We start from the raw sequence: 13997 nt of genomic DNA, 5'->3' as shown, positions 1-13997 counted from the left end.
AGAAGGTTAAGCTAAAATGTTTAATCTCTTGACCAGTATGCTAAAAGATGCCAGGTATGGTTAGTATTCTTCTAGAAAGTGGTAGATCATTAAGCTGATCTTGCTCTTTATAATTGTCTGTCCATCACGGGCGAGCAGTCATTCTTTGCTTTACTCAATACTTGTGTTCATCTGTTTAAATGTTAAGGAGTCATGGCAAAAGTGTATCACCAGCAAAATATATGGCAACTCAGAAAAGTTACCTCGAGGCAGTCTGAGATCTTTCAGTGGGCAAGCTGCCCCTTTGTAACTACTGGCAATAGTCTTTCTTGTGAAACGTGAGATAGCTTAGCTGTGTCTGCGAGGTGAGACGGAACGGTATCTTGCATATGATACAGAAGAGGTGAATCCATGGAGGATGGAAGAACAAGAGGAGAAATTAAAAGCTGGTGAAGTCAGATCATTCTGATTCATTGTTTGTTTCAAAACTGGTGTAAGATAAGTTGGCTTCCACTGTGTTATACACATGTACTGTATCAGGGAAGTACTGCTGAAGGAAAGTGAGAGAAGTTGGGAAACTTAAGGGAAGAAATGGTCTGGCAGGTAGCTTGCTGGTTGCATGGCACACCCAGATCACTGAAGATGTTGGCACCTGAGTGTTTGGTTTGGGGTAAAGGAAAACTTGTGATTTTGGCTCAGTCCCCACTCCTGGTCAACGTGGTGTTTTCCTGACAGTCACAGGCAAGGATGCAGATAACACGGGATGAGGACTCCAGCTATGGTCATAATTGTTGACCTGCAAACCCCAGAAGAGAGTGATAACACTACTTCTGTCCACTTTTGTTCCAACTCAGCTGTAAAAGTCACTTGAACTGAAGCTGTGAGTTTCTGCATTGCTTGTAAATATACATAAAGTGCTGTTTGAGACTTTTAATTAAGATTTGAATGTTGGCGGTTTTTTAAGTTTTTTAAAAAGACTCACAAAACTCTGTTCTCAGATAATCTAGATTAAATAAAATAGAAGAGTTCAAGCGGAGTAAATCTGACAGTTTGAAGGGTTCTTTTGTTAGAAAACTAATTTACAGAAATATCGGGCTCAAAGTTCACCAAAAGGATCAGCTTTTATTTTGAATTAAACCTCATTGTTACAAAAAAACAAAGGCAAGTCTGGTCGACAGCATTTGCCACATTGATCCGATGGGCATTTAGTTATATAAGAAACCAGCTAATATGGGGGATGGAGGGAAGGAAGTTTGGGATTTAATGCAAATATATCCAACAGAGCTATTTTTTAAAAAAAGAAAATGAACAGTCACTTTTTCAGCTTGAACCCAAATCAGGAGCTTAGGGGTTTACTAAACATTCCTATATCTTCAGTTTGTGTTTCATCTCCTAAATAAACTTTCAGAAGCTTTGTGGCTTAAGAAAACCTCTGTCATTTTAAACATCTGTTAAAGAAATGCCAGTTCATTCCTCTCTTGCCAAGTTACTTTTTTTTCCCCCTCCTTAATGCCACCCTTGATTTGCCATGATGTGGGCTGGCTGTTGAAATGCTCTCATATGGACTTGAAGAACCTGATCTTCTACCAAGTCAAAGGCAAACCTTCAACTGCTTCAGTGGAGCTGGCCTTCAGTTGTCACCTGGAGGTGAGAGTCCCTCTCAACTGCGAGCCCAGGAAGAAATGAGAATGAAAACATGATTGAATTTCTCTGTTTCTGTCATGAAAGTCACACCTGAATGTAAGGTCAGCAACTGGGTTTTATCTGGCATTAAGAAAGGCAAAGGCATTAGCGTTGTTGCAGATCCAGCCCCTGAAGGATTGCTTATTATTAAAACACCATTCTATATGGAAAGTTTGGAAGTGATTAGAAATGTCCTAAATTTCTGATCTTTTCTCTTAAGAAACAATCTTCCTTCTTTTCTGAAACACAACAAAAAAAAATGGTTTAACATTTTTCATCCCAAATTAGAAAATTTGAAGGAAAAGGTGAATTTTCCAAAAATGTTGGACTTAATGCCTTTTATCTCCATCAAATCTTCCTTTGAAATGACTGCACTCCATTTTGTTGTACAACTATGTGTCTCGCAGGGAAAACATCTGCTTAATCTCACTATGAGTTAAACTTGCGTCCCTGAAGAACCAGCAGTGCTTCTTGCGGTGATGAGGTTTGCTTTGGTCCAGAAGGAAGAGGTTAAGGTGTATTAACGCAAGTCATAAAGGCACTTTCTTCCAGGAGTATGTAATAATGAGGCAGCTGCTCCAGCTTGATTAGGATTACAGTCATTCCCTCACTCATTTGCCCTTGCAGAAGTGTTATTTTTAATTGGAAGCGGCACTTATGAATCACCTCATCCAGTTCATTATGAAAGTCCATTGTCACGAACTAGCAGGCAGCATAATGTATTCGCAGGGCACTGTGTGTGCTCCCGCTTCATGCCAGGTGGGTACTTTCCCTCCCTGGGGAGCAGATAGATAGCTTATTGAACAACCAGCCTGCTCGGACGAAATGATAGGTACCTAAGTGATGAGCACAAGGACCCTTATGTGTCACGTCAGGGCTGACCCCTTTGCAGGAAAACGGATTATCTCTCTTGAAATGCTCTTGAGGATGGTACCTGCCTCTGGCTGCTGATTCTGTATTGAAGAGGAAAGAGGAAACTAATGGGAAGGATTAGAGGAGAGGTGATGAATAGCTACTGAAATGGGACCCGGTCTGCACTCCTCCTATTGCAGATACAGAAAGTGATTGTGTTTGTACTCTCACAAAGGAGATTTTTGTTCTGTCTGAGATTCCCTCAGTCCTACGTGTGTCAGTTTTGCAGCGAAGGCACACAGTGCTTTCTCTTCCTGTTGTGGGAGGAATGCATCAGGCTGTCTTTGTGGTGCAATTTCTGTGACTAAGCAGGCAGGACAGCCAGGTGAAATTAATGCAGACAGTGTCCTAAAGATAGGAACCTTGTTATTACAACTCAGTCTTGAAAGAAATGCCTTGAACCCTGAAGAAATCCTCTGGTGACAGTCAGTGCTCCAGCATCTGGGAATTTAGTTTTGCATTTTTCAATCACGCATTCACGAGATGTATTTTCTAGATCTCCTTCATATTACCCCTGACTGCCAGCCTTCTTGGGTCATCAATTAAATATGTAGAGTTGTTTCTCACTTTACTGATTTCAAATTTGATAGTGTTCAATCCCTGAAAAGGAGAAATGTCAGCCTCAAAGACTTCCCCAGAAAAGGCCAGGCTGCAAAGCACTGAATCACAGAATCATACTGAATCCCACTTAATTTCCTTTCTTTGTATCTCCAGCAAGCCTCCTGCTAAAACCAGAGTATTTCAAACATCACTTACCTCCTGCTCTGGCTGAGTGATCTACTTTAGATGTTAATATAACCAAATACTGGAACATTTATATAGAAAGTAAACTTACAACTTAATATCCTGGGATTTGTAACCAACTAATTTTCTAACACCATCCTTTGCTGTGCCTTTAAAAATTAGTTGCCTTGTTCCAAATTAATTTTCATACCTTTTTTTTTTTTTTCCATGCCCTTTGGAAGGCTGCCATCCTTACTCCTCCCTTTAGGGTACGATCCAGAACCCACTAAGTCATTGGAAAGTTCAGTAGAGATGGAATTAAGACCTCAAAATCTTCTTGAAATCTCATCTATCTAGAGAGACTCATCAAAGAAATAAAGAAGATGGTACCTTGCATTTTTTTCTAAGACTTTTATAAAGCCAACAGGCATCTACAAAGGTATGTATCCTATTGATGTGATACAAATGTATTTTATCAGCTGTGAAAAAATGCATTCATCAACATCTCTTCTTGCTGTTCTTCTTTTTCACATAACTATGGTACATTCAGAGGATAGATACCTTCTTTATTGTAAGATCCTACAAACTGTCTATTAACTGGATGCCAAAAAAAAACCCCAAACCAAAAAATGGATAACCTTAGAAAAACTGGTAACTCCAGAGAATTTCTTTCTCTAAAACTAGGACCTGGGATGAATCTTCTTTTTGGAGATTTTGATCTTTTCCACTGAGTGTGAAGAGATTAGGTCTTTTTTTCACAGACTTCTGATTAGACTGGGGTCGATGGCTGTCTGAGATGATAGAATTTCTAAATATAGCTGTTCACACACAAATAGCTACTTGAGAGGCAGGTTTCTAAGTTCCTATTATAGCTAATGGAGGTCTCACCTAGATTCCACTGCTGAGACAGAGGCATCTCATTCCACGATAGATGTCCTGCCTGGCTTCCACCTACCAATTCAAGCAGATCCCATGTACTGTCAACCCCATGAAGATGTCTCAGAGATCTTAAAGCATTTGAAATGGCTAGGTGGAGGTTAGATGGAATACCCTAAAGATCATAAAATGGCACCAGGCCTTTACCTTTAAGAAAATTACTGCACTGAGTGCAAGAGGAGCTGTGTCTGGATCACAAGTGATGGGACTTGACTGGTTAATTATTTATTGCTTTCTTTTCACATCTTAGGTGACTGGAATGCCTTTTCCATCCATCTGTCACCACACAAGGGCATAGTTCTCCCATAAGTCCTCTGTCCCATTGGCCTGCCTCATGAGGCTGTATCTGGAGACCTTCTAGTTAGCCATCTAAAATAACCAGCTAAGGGCTGGGTGGGTTCCACACGTACCTAAGATGGTACTGGATGGTTACATTTAAGCAAATTAATCTGCCCTTTAGATTTAATACCTTAATTCAGAGCTGAGTCCCACCACTTGGTGGTCTCTAGCTTTCAGAAGGCTAAAGTAGAAGGAAATTAATTCCTGCTGTTGTGATAGATTCCTGCTCTGGAAATATTACAGAATAGGGATCAAAATAGAAATAATTACCTTTGTGCTGGCTTCAAGGTGACTGCAGCTGGAATCCTTACCTGCATGCTAATTTCTGTCAGATCACTCCTAATAGAGGAGCCTAGACCACTACTGAGACCATTCATGTACCAAAATTAGATGAGATGAACCCAGTCTCACAGGTCTATTAAAAAGTCATGCCTACTTGAGGAGTATACTAATTACCACTTGGAAGCATTGTGCATGCACTGTGCCTAATAAATATGCATCAGTAGAACACAACACAAGTACTCCTTGCAGTGTAGTATTCCTGAATTATTTTAATTGCATTTGCAAACAAATATATTGGGAAGTGAATGTTTGCCAATTGATAGTTCTGTTGTGCATCTAAGATTTTCATGCTGTCGTGGTGTGTCCCTAATCAGTATTTCTTACCCAGCACCTTTGCCTGCTGCCTGCCTCAAAATATTTAACACGTGTTTTCAAAACTAATGAACTTGTTTAGGTGTGGTTTAAAACAGCCATTCGTCACCTAAGAGCTAATCTCTTCCAAACACTGGATTATTTTTTGATGGTAATAAGGAAAAAATAATCTGTCATCTGCATAGTACTAGTATGCAAGTCTTTGCTTAGTATGTGAGTATTTCTCCATTACTGGTTGAAAATAAATATTGGAAGGGGCTTGAGGAATGAAATGGGCCTTCTAGGATCCCAGAAATACAGAAATCCTAGAGACAAAGGGTGAGGCATGTGCATTCCTAAAAGTTTTAACCATTTTGATGCGTTATTCTCAAATACTGAGATACTTTTCTGGAAAAAGGAACAGCAATTTGTGGTCAAGAATGAACAAAGAAATCGAAGATCAATATTTACTTGTACCCACCCAGAAGGCAATCTTATCCCCCAGTAACATGTCCTGGCCTAAACCCAGACCACCCTGGATCTAGAGTGTGACTTCAATTAGCTGCATTTGTAGATGGCCTTTAGTAAACTTCCCCATAAACTTGCCCAGGAAAGGTGGGCTTAGCTTTGGAAGTAATTGTCTATATATTGTCAGTAGGATGGGTTTCTGAAAAGTTGGAGAGACTCTGTCATGTTTAAGAAGGAAGGGAGATATTCTTTGCAGGAATAACCTGGCTATTTGAGTCTAGATGGACCCACTAGCAAGGGCATGTGTTCTTGTAATCCCAGTTCTTGAGCCTGGGTTCCCATAGGGAGCCCAGAATTTTGTAACTGCAATAAAAACACTAAGAGTCAGGAAAGATTATGGATTTCCTGCTAGTGGGAGCAGACTATTTAGTCTATACAGTTGCATCCAACTATTTAAGGAAGCTTCAAAAACTTGTCCATAAAGGATCCTTTTAGCCAAGTACAATAGTAATTCTTTGCCATCCTTGCTACTCTGTTCTGGTGCACATCGTACGTACTGAGGACCCTCATCTATGAAGAAAATGGCAAACCTAACTGAATACCATGTAACATATTTGCCAACCCTGAAGAATGCAACTGGGCTTATACTTAAAAAAAAAAAAAAAAAAAAAATCTACAAAAAGGCTGGTTATAGAAAGTGACCATATATTTCTGCAAGTATGCTATTTAAAGTTTATTACCAGGTTGCCAAAGGACACCATGAAGCTGGTCTTGCTGAGGATGAGATTTATACGCGATCATATTTGAAATAATTGTGCTGATTGAATAAACACACAAATACAGATAATTAAAATATTATTTTTCTTTTATGGAGTAATAAAATTTACTACTTTGCCAAGAAAACAAATAACAACTTTGATGTCTTTTTTACCACAAAGATGCAAACGTATACCAACTTTTTTCTACAAAAGGATAAAATGGCTTCCCTTAAACTTAAATGGTGCATTTGAGTTTTGTAATTGGGAAATAAACCAAAATATCACTTAAATATCAATTAAAACATCATCTCTTGGGAAAAAAAGGAAAAAAAAAAACCACAAAAAAGATTTTTAATTTTTTTTCCAAAGGGATTACCCATAAAATATATGTTGGGCTTTTATTATTATTACAAACACACACTAAATATGAAAAATAAGTTTTATTCTAATTGTAAGCAAAATTTCAGAAAACTTAAAGCTTTACATGCAGAAATAGAGCACAGTTTTCAAGGGCATTGTTCCTAGTGAGTAAAGACATTGGCAGTAACTCCAGAACCCTTTATATCCTACACCAGGGAAGCCCACTCCATAGGACTCTGCCAGAGTTGCACAGCCTGGTAACAAGAGCTGCCGATAATTAAAACTACATGAGTTGACCATTTTCACCCAACTTGTATTGTGGTTCTTGGGGAAAGCCTAGTTCTTATCAGTGTGTGCAAGAAGGATATTTCTAAAATGCATTTTCCTTTTCTTTAATTTGGTTTTGTTCAAACTGATGCAAAAGCCATTGGAAAACTTTGAAATACCCTGTAAATCAGGACTTCAGCTTCTTCCAGCTGTGACCTAGACTCAGTTCATTTTAGCAGATTAAAGGTTTAGTCTCTATCATAGGTGGTTGACTCACAACATAAAGTTGCCAATTGATACTCATTGACTAGGAAGGTAATTTAGAGAACTAATTTTGATCTGACATCTAATCTTGGTGATTGATGCTGCCTCCCTGTAGAAGCCACTTAATCTATGGTTTTAAAAATACTGTCTAAGAAGTTTCCCAACTCTCCCACCCACTAGCAAGTACAGATTATCTAGGGTTAGTAAACAAGTACAACTTTCAGTGGAGCAATTCCTTAGTGAATTTTTCCAGAGGCAAAATTTATGATCTTCACAGCAGCCGTAGAAATTCACATACTTTTTATGAAATAAAAATCTATTTCAAAATATCGCTAATGCCATGCATAACAGGGCACATTTTTTTTACTTTGTCCTAGTGAATTATGGATTCACCTGTTCCTCACCAAACAAGACACCTTGAAATAAATACAGGTATTGTTTTTCAGTAAGAACTCTATGCAAAAAGGGTAAAATGTTTGTTGACAGAGGGAACACACTCCTTCAGTACAAGTCTGGGTGTGGTCAGTAGCATCCACAGTCTGTTGTACTATGCAGGAATTCAACACACTTCTATAATTCCCTTGAACCACTCATTTCTTTCAACCAAGTTGTAACTTCAAATGCTAAAGTCTTTTTTATACTATAAAATTTTAATTGGTTACATGATCCTTCCTTAGGCCCCCTCACAGTGTACCTCAGGGTTGGGTTCACTGGGGTAAGCAAAGTTCTTCCCTTGCTTTAGCATCACTTGATGCAATCAACTCACAATACTATTTAAACAAGAATGACCATGAAGCTGCAGAGATCTCTCCTCAATCACTTAGTGATAATTAAACTCAGAAGCATCTATTGCACCTCTGGAACATTTGAGAACAGGCTAGTTATAGTTGGTTAACATTGTAGCAAGACAACTGAAACATAGATCCTTCCTTCTCTCTAGAACATTTTCCTCTAATCATTAGTTTAATGATTTATTATTAATTTATGATATTCACAAGCTCAAACCTAACTCCCCATTGATACTATATCTCATCATCACTGCATCCCATCCTGTATCTATGGGAATTCAGTGTGGAAAATCTGAGACAGAGAGATTATATATACTTGTAGATAGACAGATATAAAAAAAAAAATATGTTTGTTTGTATGTAGATGTAAATATATGAACTGTGTATCTACACATACAAGTATTAATTTGTAAAATTTTAAATTTCAAAAAACACTGCCTTCTTTAAATGCTTAAATAAATGATGTTCTCTCTGAATGATGGTACCACTTTTTAATGGTTCTCTTAACTAATATTAAATGTAACTCAAGGCATGTGAACACACAAAGGCCATTATTACTGCATCTGAACATCTGTTGTTGCACCAGCTTTTGGGTATCATTAATTTCCCACTTACAGATTACAAAACATTACATTACCTTTAATGGCTCATCAAAATTATGAGCAATTGTTGTAACCATATCTGCACTCCCAGGAGTCTAAACACATCATGCTTTACACAGTCATCAAGGTAACAGAGTAGTACAAAAGTTTTGAAGGAGTATGAGGTTGATCTTCATATACCTGAAGAGTTCTTTTCACGTAGGGAAGAAGAGCATAGAAGAAAGATGTTTTAAGTCTTTCTTCTTTGACCAGGTTATTTAATTCATCACCCTCTTAAGCTCTGTTGTAAATTAGCTGTATTTAACAATGACATTTATTCATTAATTTGATTTTCCCAAGTTCAGCTTTTCCTCTGGGCTGTTAAAGAAATACAAGAAATGTTCCCTATAAAATTTGCACAAAGCTTCCCAAAGTGAAGTCCCGCTTACACACACGTAATGGTATTGGTCTGGTGTATCTAAGGCACAACTTTTAAAGCCCCTAATGCATAAAGAAGCCTTGAACAAAACATCCTAAGTGCTCATGTATCTACTGGCATACCACATTTACAGTCATAACAACAATTAGCTCTGCCCTTAGCTCCACGGTAAGCTATTGCATATTTAAAAGAGCCACATATATTTGTCATCTTAGATGTATGTTGTCCCATATCAGCAGCTCTTGTATATCACTCCCTTTCAAATTTCTCTACAGCATGTTTATGTGCCCTGTAATCAGACTAAACAACTTCTCCTGTTTGAGTCTCTGATGGCACATCAGTTTAGCTTGCTCTCCATTTGACTGCAGGCCATCACACCCTAGACCATCCAAACTCCACACAGGCTGCTCCAGCTCCAGGCTTCTAGCAGGAGTGATCCAGTTGGCTCCACTTAACCAGGCATAGCTGACAAGACAGTTTTTTCTGGGGGATGCTCCAAGCAGTAGGAATATGTTTTGCATTATTGGCTCTAACATACGGCCTCAGTGCCAGGCTGTGAAATCGTGTAAGGCATCAATTCATTATTTCATGAACTTCAAAGTGGAAAAAGCACAAAGATGAATCATAACTATGCCTCAAGACCAAAGTGGTCACACAGGACCTAGAGAAGACGTCAACTGAATGCTATGCAGCGTGTACACGTTACTCTGCACCATTCAGGACTGGGACTATTGCTCAGGTGCTACCCAAAAAACCAAAATATGCAGATGTCATCTTCTCTATGCTTGAATAATTTCTGGGGCTTTTCTTTTTATCCTCCTTAATTTTGCCAATTTTCTCTCCCCCTATACTCAGGCAGAATGATAGCACCTCTCCCCATGATTGTGTCGGGTGCAGGCTCCTCGCCTGGCTCACTACCCTCTCTATCCACAGCATTTCTGAGTGAGGAAATTGTGTGGAGTCTGTTTCTATTGTTTTCAGAGAAACAAGATTTCTAAACACCTATCAAATGTGCTTAGACAGAATCTGAGCATCTTTCAGTCTGGGATGGATTTATCTACACAAGTCCCTGTGAAACCATGGAGTGTTATTATCCCTTCTTCTTTCTCTGTCAAGGGAAAGAAAGAGCCCACCCCACCAGAACGTGTTGCAGGAAGTGGCTTTGAGCTCTTTGTCTCTCTGTTGACCCAGGAGGGCATCTAAAGAGCCAGATTAAATTAGCTACCTAATTTCTGAAGGGCTAAAATAATGTGAGATGACTCCCATTCCCTGTTACTTGTATAAACTCATCTAGGAAGAGTCTAATGAACCCCGATTTCCTGTGTCGTCCCTAAATTACCTTTATTTTTTGTTTAGTTTCTGACCTTGGCTAGCATTTCTAGCTATTAGCACATTATAAATATTAAGCATTAGCAATACCTTTTTTTGTATTGAAAAAATCCTTTCAAAGGCCTTTCAAAAGGTGGCTGACAGATAATAAAAACTGGGCCAGGTGAACCTATCCATCCTCCGGTTTTGGCAACACAGTAAGGCAAACCTGCCTTCATAGGTTCATAGGATCATAGAATGATTCAGGTTGGAAGGGACCTCAGGAGGTCTCTAGCCCAACCTGCTGCTCAAAGCAGGGTCAGCTATGGGTCAGACAAGATTGTTCAAAGATTTATCCAGTTTGGTCTTGAAAACCTCCAAGGATGGAGACTGCATGATTCAGTTCAGATATTCAGACCAATAACGATCACTGGCTTTTTACAGATAAAATAAACATCTCAATATAGACAAAGAAAAAGCTGTGTCAGAAACAGCATAACTAACTCCATTTGCATAATGACTTGTGTCCACTGTGCCCTAAATCCTCCCTGGTCCAAAAGTCCCACCTCCCCTCCCATTTCCAGGGCAGACTAGAGGTTGTCCAGGCTGGGCTGTGGCTAATGCAGCCATAGGTGTGCAGGTTGGCTTTACGTGCTCATGGCATGGCCACCTGCTGCCAGGCACTACCTATAATGCCTGAGCCATTTGCCTCTGTCTCACTGAGCTCTAATTTAAATCATTCTATTCTACTCAGCTTCCAATTTCTACACAACTTTAGGAATATAATATCTTTCAGACCTCTAGCCTTCTCCAAAATTTGGCTGAAATTTGCTAGTAGATTCAAAAGTTAGGGAAAAGCCGAGAGACTGATAGCTAGACTGCAGGAATACATAAAGCTTCATTTCTTTAAGAAACAAGTCTGAAAAACCAATTATTGCATGATTTTTGTATAAGACTCCAGAATCTTGAAGCTGAGAAAAATGTAGAAAACAGAGTGTTTCCTCAAACCAAGCAGACATTCAAACTTTTTGGCATTAAAATGGCATTATTTCCATTGCAAATTTGCTTCTCAGTGGCATGGAAGTTACATCAGTTTCTGCTGTTATGCAAAGACATTAATCCTACTTTAAATGTCTGTAGGCTTTTTAATCCAGCATCCCCAGTGTGCTTACAATAATTAAGTATGCCATGTAATGCTCCAATGAGCAAAGTATGATTTGTGGGGAGAGGTAATATCTTTTATGAGACTAACTGATAAAGTTGGGGGATAAATCAAACAAGCTTTCAGGCACACAAGGTGGTTTTTTTCTTTTTTTCAGGTTATTCACGTAGTTTGACAGTGGCTGTGTGCCTCACACCTTGCTGAAATAACTGCCTTAGACTAATGTGTTAATACTCAACTGAAATTGGGGGTTATTGCATACAGAATGGGGATCAGCCATCCCTTCCAGGTGTCACAGCAGTTTCCATCAAAAAATACATGGAATTTCAGACTATATTTTTTCCCCTACAGACTAATGCACAATTAAGGAACTCAATTAATACCCATGCCCTTCCTAATTGTTCAGGACTATTATGCTTAAAGATAGGAAAGGCAGGCTGAAAGCAATGCAGCATTAAATGGCAGAAATCCTGGATAAAATATGTACAGCCCGCTGTTCTCGAGGCTTCCCACTGCTCTAATGATGCAAAGATCACTGCTGTGGACAATATGAAATTGCAGACAATATATAAGAAGCTCGAGTTGGAAATTACAGGTGTATTGAGGATATCTAATCTGTTTAAAAAGTAGCCACAGGCTTTCCAGCTGAATTGGGTAGAAGAACTGGTTGCCTCTACTGCAAAGGAAAAAAGAGAGGGGTGGAATCATCTCCCTCAACCTGCTGGTCACGCTTCTCTTGATGCAGCCCACGATACAGTTGGCTTTCTGGCCTGCAAGCTCACATTGACCAGTTGTGTTGAGCTTCTCATCAAACAACACCCCCAAGTCCTTCTCCGCAGGGCTGCTCTCAATCCATTCTCCGCTCAGCCTGTATTTCTGCTCGGGATTGCCCCAACACAGGTGCAGGACCTTGCACTTGGCCTTCCTGAACTTCATGAGGTTCTCACGGGCTCACCTTTCAAGCCTGTCAAGGTCCCTCTGGATGGTATCCCTTCTCTCCAGCATGCCAACCACACCACACAGCTTGGTGTCATAGGCAAACTTTCTGAGGGTGCCCTGAATCCCACTATCCATGTTGCCGACAAAGAAGTTAAACAGTGCTGGTCCCAATACCGACCCCTGAGGAACACCACTCATCATTGGTCTCCACTTGAACATCGAGTCGTTGACCACAACTCTTTGAATGCGACCATTGAGCCAATTCCTTATTCACCAAGTGGTCCATCCATCAAATCCATGTCTCTCCAGTTTAGAGACAAGGATGTCATGTGGGACAGTGTCAAATGCTTTGCACAAGTCCAGGTACGTGATGTCAGTTGCTCTTCCCTCATCCACCAACACTGTAACCACATCGTAGAAGGCCACCAACTTTGTCAGGCATGGTTTGCCATTAGTGAAGCCCTGTTGGCTGTCACCAGTTGCCTCCTTATTTTCCATGTGCCCTAGCATAGTTTCCAGGAGGATCTGCTCCATGATCTTGCCAGACACAGAGGTGAGACCAACTGGCCTGTAGTTCCCTGGGTCTTCCTTTTTTCCCTTTTCAAAAATTGGAGTTATTATTTCCCCTTTTCCAGTCTGTGGGAATTTCCCCGGACTGCCATGACTTCTCAAATATGATGAATAATGGCTTAGCCACTTCAGCCGCCAGTTCCCTCAGGACCTGTGGATGCATCTCATCAGGTCCCTTGGACTTGTGCACCTTTAGGTTCCTTAGATGGTCTCAAACCTGATCTTCTCCTACAGTAGGCAGTTCTTCATTCTCCCAGTCCCTGCCTTTGCCTTCTGAGACTTAGGTGGTGTGGCTGGGACACTTGCTGGTGAAGACTGAGGCCAAAAAGTCATTGAGTACCTCAGCCTTCTCCACGTCCCAGAAGAAGGAAGAAGCCACCGTTCTGTTCATGAAATGGTCTTGTCTCTCCCTTACACTTATCCTGTCTCCATATTTCCTTTTTTCTCCTGACCCGAACTCCAACTCATCTCAGTGTTCTTATGAACTCATGACCCTTTGTGAGTACCTGTGGTGGTCTGAGGAAAGAGTGGAGATGTCATGAAGGACAAAGAAGGTAAATGACTGGGAGGAAGAGACAAATGGGATCCCTTCTTGGTGGCCATGCCATCTGAAGAAGATTATGGAAATATGACGTTAGTTCTCAGCAAGTCCTTTTGAATACAGGCTCACAAAGTCTGTTGCTGAGCTGTTGTGGTGTTCATTCTGTAGTTAGTGAGCATGGACCACCATCGGCCTTCCTGATGCTCAACATACTCCTCGCTCCTCCAGTGCACAGTGGTCTAGAGCACCTGGAATGGGATGTTTGCTCCTGCTTCTGACATACAGTGGCTTGTAGGTCTATGCCGTGCCTTTGCACACCGAATGTTAAGTCAAGGTCAATACACATG

This window comes from Aquila chrysaetos, chromosome 4 (genome assembly GCF_900496995.4).
Source record: "Aquila chrysaetos chrysaetos chromosome 4, bAquChr1.4, whole genome shotgun sequence".
NCBI lineage: Eukaryota > Metazoa > Chordata > Aves > Accipitriformes > Accipitridae > Aquila > Aquila chrysaetos.
Note: the sequence above shows the minus strand (reverse complement) of the source record.